Genomic DNA, 7,591 nt, shown 5'->3' with positions numbered 1-7,591 from the left:
AGTAGCACAGTGACTAAAAGTGTAGTGAAGGCAGTCAACAGAACTCTAAGCTGTGGTGGCGAACTTCTTCATATGCATACTGACAAAGGGTCTCCTGTTTGCATAATTTCAAAAGACACATATCGTAGCCATGCTAACCAGTGGCGCAAGATGGAAAAAACTGGAAGAGAACTTCAGTGCTGCCTGTGTGTAGGGTACTGAACATGACAGTGGGGCACCAAGGTCGACAAATGCCAGCTGAACTGTTCATTGTGAAATGTTCAGGATCAGCAATTTGTGGCCGGGATGCGATTCTGGGACTGGTTCTCTTGCATAACATTTAGGTGGGAGCGGTCCTAGGCTCGAGTGAAGATACCTCTGCGACCACAATGAAGCTCAAGGCAGAATTCGAAGATTTGTTCCAGCCAGGTACAGGTCTGATGAGGGGGCCACCGGTCAACATCGCCCCCTAAAGAAGGATGCTAACCCTAGATTTCTCAAAAAGCTCACTCACTCCTAACTCCTGTATGCGCTCCACATTAAGGCTGCGGAGGAAATGGAACGTATGTGCCAACAAAAAATTCTGGCCTCCGTCAGCCACAGAAAGTGGGCATATCGTCCCATTTGTAAAGCCTGATGGGTCTCTTAAGAATCTGTGGAAACTTCAAGGTCTCAGTCAACCCAGCATATGATGTCGATCAATATCCTCTTCCAAAGGTGGAAGACATCTCTGCATCACTGAACAGAGGCTACTGGTCCTCCAAGTTGGATTTTCGTGAAGCATACTGTCACATACCACTTAGCAAGGGGGCAAAAGAAGTTGCAGTGCTGAATAGTCATAAAGGTCTATTTGCATATAACAGGCCGCCATGTGGCATTGATACAGCTCCTGCAATCTTTCAAAGAAGGATGGAGGCTCTTATTCAAGGCATCACAGGCACTCAGGTCATTTGGACGGTGTGCTTATTTCAGAACCTGTAGATGGCTATGGAAAAACTGTGAGAAGAGTCATTCAAATCTTTCATGAAAATGGAATTCGACTGCAAAAGCACAAGTGCGTTTTTGGTGCACAGAAGGTGGGCTACCTTGGACATCGTATTGACCAGGAGGGTTTACATCCGTCGGAAAGAAAAGTGGAAGCTATCATGCAAGCTCCTGCACCTCAGAATGTTCAGGAGCTCAGGTCATTTCTTGGGTTGATTACCTACTACCACAGTTTCCTGCCAAACATGCACTCTTCTGGCACCATTGTACCAACCGCTCGAGCAAAATGCAATGTTGAGGTGGACAGCGTTGGAAAAAGAGGCCTAGAGTGCCCTGAAAAACACAGACTTGCTAGTCCATTTTGACCCCAAAAAAGAACTGGTGCTTGAATGTGATGCAACCCACAAGGCATTGGGGAAGTGCTGTGTTATGTAACCAATGGCATCAACAGGCCTGTTGCTTTCAGTCTCGCACACTAAGGCTGAGAAAAGTCAGTTAGAGGGAAGCAGAAGGAAGAGGGAAGTTAGAGGGAAGAGTGGTACTCATCTTTAGTGTTGTGAAGTTTCGTGACTACTTGCTGTTTCAGGAGTTCACCCTGAAAACTGACCACGAACCCCTGAAAATCGCCCCATTCCAAGCACTACTACTGCACACATTCGACGATGGGCAATAACTCTGGGCGCGTACAAATACATTATTCTACATAAGCTGGGCTCCAGGAGCCAGAATGCTGATTTTCTCAGTTGCCTTCCGATGCCAGCAAGCAAAGTGGAACAGGAGGTGCAGGAACCTGACCAGCAACTCACTAGCAGTTCACATCTGTGACACAGGACTAGTACTTTCTAGGAAGCAGCTTGAAGATCTGACAAAGAAAGACCAACTCTTGCAACACCTCGTAGGCTGTATCAGGAAAGGGTGGCCCAAAGAACCGCTTCCACAGCACCTGGAGACTCTCCAACCATACTGGAAACAGACACACTCTCACGGTGGATGGAGGACTGGACCTAAAGGCGAAGAGAGGAAAGATTCCTGAAGCAGCCAGAAAAGCATTCATGCTTGAACTGCATGAGGTACACACAGGAATCAGCACAACTAAAGCCCAGGCTAGAATGAGTGCATAGTCGCCAGGAATTGACCATGACATCTCCTGGAGACCTGTCCAGTGCATCGTTTATAGATACTTTTTAAGTTCCGGAACTGCGTCTTCCCAGGCAGGCATGATTTCTTCCCAGGTGTTGACAGAGCACTGCGTTTGCGGGCTGTGTGGTGTTGACGGCAGCGTTGACGGCATGCGCCGGTCGGCTGAGCTGAAAGTTGCAGTGCAGTTACCTGTCCCCTCTACACGATTCTTCTTTTTGCTTGCAGTTTGTCTTCACCCCTACGTGAGAACCTTGCCCTTTCAGTGCGTTCGGTTTGTGGTGCTACTGAACAGTCCAGCCGCGGACGGGAGCATTTCGTGACTCCGCCAACACGCGGTGTTTTCCTTGATGTGCTGGGCTTAGCGCAATGCCAACCTGCTTCACACCTGGCTGTACGAGCGGGTACAGAAGCAACATTCAGAGCGTCACATTTTTTGCGGCGCCATCGCATCCAGAGCTTTCCCTGCGCAGACAAAGAGCTGAGCAAAACGTGCAAGGTGTGTGACTTTCATTTTCTCGAAGCGGACATTCTGATGACATTTGAGCATATTATCAACGGTGAAGTCTTCTAGATTGACCGGGTGTACCGAGCATTGAAGGAAGGTGCAGTCCCCATTAACTTTCCCAACCTTCCTAGTTACTTGTCGAGAAAGCAGACTTTGCAGCGATCTCCGAAAAAGAGAAAGGCAGCATCTATGCACAACTGTACCCACAAACGAAGCGCATTTTTCCACGGAGCAGCAAGAGGAGCTGTCCAACCATGAGGTGCCTGTTCCCCTGCAGTGCACCAATTTCACTCAGATCGTCGAGAATAGTGTGACAATATGGCTCCCAGCACAATGGCAGTACTCTAAGAGAACCAGGGCAGCGTTGGCAAATTGTTTTTTACGTAGTCGGAATGAAAGCACACGATCCTGAAGAGTGTCGTCGTGAGGACGATATCACCTATGCACGCAAACTGGAGGCTGCTTCGACAGTCCTCGTTTAATGTAGAGATCCATTCCTCTGCAAGATCTAGAAGCCCTGCTGCAGATTGTACAGAACAAACAATTTTGCCTAGGCTGCCCTTGCAGTGATGTCGCCACCAGCAGAGTAGGGGTGAAAGTTGGAAGCACACTGTTCCACAAGGACTGGTCAGTTTTCACGGATGCAGACAAAGGTGTCTGCAATATGTGCATCACTTTGATTAAAAGCCTGGAGAAGAAGACATCTACGTCGGCATGAAGGAAGGTCACTGTCGCAGCTTGCGTGCTGAGGAAGTGATTGATTCATGCCACCACAGCACTAGGGTAGCTGTTTGGGCTTGTTGGTTTGGCATGACACAGGTTGAAAGCGCAAAAGACGAAGACAGAGAAGAGGCTTGACACACACGAGCACTCCTGTGTGTCAAGCCTCTTCTCTGTCTTCGTCTTTTGCGCTTTCAACCTGTGCCACCACAGCACATGAGCGCAAAATGCAGGAAGTGAAGCAGCTCAGTTAAAAGCTGAGGGCAAGACCTCCTGAAACACAGAAGGTCACCATTCAGACAGCGGTCGTGCAACAGGCAGCAAAATCACCCTGCGGTCATAGATACACTAGACAGACAAGATCACGGTGTGCTTGATTTCACGGCTGCCAAGCCCAAAGTGCTACAGAACACTATCAGCCATGAGGGTTTCTCTCCTCCCTAATGCAAGTCATCTTGTACAGCTACTAAAGGAGCTGCCGTGTGAGTACGGCTTGAACAAATTTTCCCTCGAAAACATCAAGGTACAAATGACTGGCAACCAGATCACCATATGTACAGAATCGTAATAATCGACGAGGTCTAGCTCAGAGAAACGACGGAATTCAACAGAGTTTCTTGCAAGTTTGACGGTTTCGTAAACTATGTGGACATTGCCATAGCAGATACCAACATATTAGTAGACCATGTTAAAAATGCTAAAATTCTACTTCAGCTTTTCAGCAGGAGTGTTGCTATAGGACTTAGTGTTTACCAGCAGCTAAAAGTACCTGGCTTCGCGGACAGCAGTGGCACAGAGGAGTTTACATCGCTCATAAATGTCCTTTTTGACATACTAATAACGAAGCTTTCTCTGGCTTGAATAAGGAAAGGATCCCCCAACATTCAGGTAAGCACACTAAAGTATATTACACAAAACACAGGAAACAAATAGGTAGTAATGATAGTGACCGCGTCCGTTTCAAGTACATTTGAGAGCCTTGGAGCAAAGCGTCAAGACGCACTCCACCAGAAAAGTGTACACAGAGAGCATGTTTGGAAGAAACGCATGTCCATTCCATTCACGGAACTGTGCAGTGCTGCTGACGACCATGGCTACAATGCTTCTGCACCAGAAATGACAGCACTATATTACTTGGCCGGCTACTTTGCTTTTAAACGAAGAAAAAACCATACATTGTGAAAACTATACGAAGGAAGCCCTGGGGTTGCAGGATTCCCTACCTCGTGAAGACATGCTTGTAACTGAGCGTGCTTTTGTCACGGGAAGCCTTGTGTTCCCCTAAAACAAGCTGTTCACCTCTATAACCTCTGTGGAGCACACAATCAGGCAAACTGTGAAAGGGGGAAACATTTGGGGACCTTCTCTGGGATGTTCTGGATGCGCTTATTAAAAAAGGCAGAAGTGTTGTTGGCTACCCAGAGCACGCTGAGAAGTTAACAGCTGCCGATACATTTTTATTTGGTGACCCGCATGCACTTGTTTGGACGACTGAAGTGCCAACAAAATGACAGTGCAGTTTGTGCACAAAAGAAATGAAAGAAAGCGAAACTTGTATAAATAGGACTGTGACTGCAAAAGTTACACCAGGTAACGTGAAAAAGAAAGGTACTCGGGTATTGTGTACGTCATCCCTTGTGCGGACTGCCCTTACGTCTACATGGGGGAAACCGGCAACTTCAGGACGAGACTTCAGCAGCACAAGAATGACATCAAGAATAAGCATGTTTCATCCAATGCCGTGGCCGAACACTGCGCAACTACGTCACACGCTATCAGCTGGAAAGACGCCCGTCTGATTGCCAGGGAGAAAAGTCATGCGACACGCCTTTATCTGGAGTCACTGATCATCCAAACCACGCCGCACACCCTTAATCGCAACGAGGGTAATCTTCTTCCGATGTACGCCAGGTGTCTTGGTCCCGTGATGTGCCGCATTAAAAAGGTGAACTGCTGTGCCGCTCTTTTATTGTGAACATGGTTCCCGTGGGGGAGCCGAAACGTGAATACATTTGTTTTTAAATCATTTGGTTGGTGTCCGGATCCCTTTAATGTTTTATCCCGGCCAGACGGGTTTCCGTCATACTCTCAACTTCATCGTCAACGTAGTTTGTGAACACCGTTGTTAATAAAGTTCCTCTTGTTCCCATTTTGAAAACAGTAACTGCACATATCTAAGGTAAGGTCTGACCTTGGGATAATTGGCTCTTTTCTCTGTTTTCCTGGTGCGCGCACAGATCATGCTTATAAAATCACTGTGTACTGCATGTTCATCGCGATACACATGTATTGGGCAAGTCCATGTTGAATATTTCTTTAAAATAGAAAGACTGTGGAGAATTTTGGATGGAAGAATACAAGTTAGGACTTGATGGTTCCGAGTGGCGCAGTCCCTGAACTTGAAGCGAGCAGCCAGCTCCTAAGGCTTCGAAAGTAAGCTATGCGGATGCCTATCATAAAGAAAGCAGTTGTTCCATATGTCTGTGAGGAAATATCATTCGTGCTGCAATAAGATTCACACGATTGGCATGGCAAGCAAATTCGTGTGCATACTTGACAGCCAGTACCACGTAAACATCCACTGAAAACACTGGCATTCTTTATATTTCAGCCACCGCTCAAAATCCCCGGGCGTACATATTACTCCTTGCACAATATGGTCCATTTCAAATAAATCGTGAACTGAAATAGCCTCAACAAAATGCCGAGCAACTTCCGAGAATAGTTATTTCTTTTGCAGTCGGCAGCCAGAATTGGTGAGAACCTGAGATGCCGCGGCGGAACACTGCCCACTAGCCGACAATTCTCGCTCTCCTAGTGCAGCCTGCAACCGCAGTGCCGCGGAGGCAAGAATCGCGACAGGCCGGCTTCTCTCTATGGGCACGGCAGGGAGATAGGGAACTGAAACAGTATCTATTAATGGTGGCACAGTGTGCCGGGCGATGGCACTGATGCCACTGGCTGGGAAGCCCGTTGCGTGGCCATTGACAACCAAGCCATGGACTCGAGTACACATAGATTATGCAGGCCCATTTGAGGACAAAATGATCCTAGTGGTGGTGGATAGCTACACAGGGTGGATTGAAGCTGTGCCCACACAGACAGCAACATCAGCAGCAACCATTGAGATCTTGCGAGACATTTTTGCACGGTTTGGCTCTTCCACCTGCCTCGTGTCAGATAATGGCATGTCATTCTGGAGTGCAAAAGATTCGTGAGCCGAAACGGCATACGCCAATTCCGTACGGCCCCATTCCACCCACAGTCAAATGGGCTGTGTGAAAGGGCTGTAAGAGCTGCTAAAGATGGCTTAAAGAGACAAACAGGTGGAATTTTAGTTTCACAACTGAACCGTTGGCTTCAAACCCATAGGCACACACCATCTGGTAACAGGGACGAGACCCTGGAGGAAATGCTTCTGACATACCTGCCAAGTTTGGAGAAACGGAATCCGGGAGATCTACTCAACGGGGGGGGGGGGGGGGGGGGGGGTACTGCGATAGCAATTATATGGACACTGTCAGGGGGATTTTGCGGTCACCGCTGATCTGTAGAGTCCAAATCGATAACATCGCTTACGCATCGTCTGTTTAACGTGCGAGTAAATGCGCGCTAGCGATAGCGACGAACGCGGTTGAAGCAGAGATGAAACGACCCGGCCGTCATCGTCGCGCGAAGGGCACATTCGATAACATCGCTCCGTGTGCGAGGCCTGTCGTCGCTTGCTTACCAGTTATTTCGTCGGGCAATGGGACCATAAGGGGCGCCGTTGAGACGGGGACAGTCGCAAGCGCTGGTGAACACGCTATCCCGACAGACATCAGTAACGGCTACCGTTTTAAAGGGGTCATGAACCACTTTTCCAAGTAATGATCTAATGGCCTCAGTATCGGAGTGTACTGCCTCCCGAATCGATTGCCGCAAAAATTTCTCGAATCCGTCAAGAATCAGCGGAGTTACGGGGGCTTGGCGCACGCTCCCAGCGCTTTCTCTCTTTTCTCGTGCCGGCGAGCGCACTGGAAGCTAGACAGGGAGGGATGGCATGGGGGAAAGAAGTTACGCCAGCGCGCGTCATGAAACGCGATCGCTCTCCCGCTGTGATTCGCTTGCGCGAGTGCGGCTACCGTGTACTGAGGAGTGCGGCGCCGGCAAGTGGCGGCACCCCGCGGCAAGAAGCGCATCTGATCTGAACGCCGCTCTCGATTTACGTCGGCTATCGGCCAATAAGCATGCTATGTCTCTTGCGACGTACAGCGGACAGAC

Source organism: Rhipicephalus sanguineus, chromosome 6, assembly GCF_013339695.2.
Source record: "Rhipicephalus sanguineus isolate Rsan-2018 chromosome 6, BIME_Rsan_1.4, whole genome shotgun sequence".
Taxonomy (NCBI): domain Eukaryota; kingdom Metazoa; phylum Arthropoda; class Arachnida; order Ixodida; family Ixodidae; genus Rhipicephalus; species Rhipicephalus sanguineus.
This window is presented reverse-complemented; position numbering follows the sequence as displayed.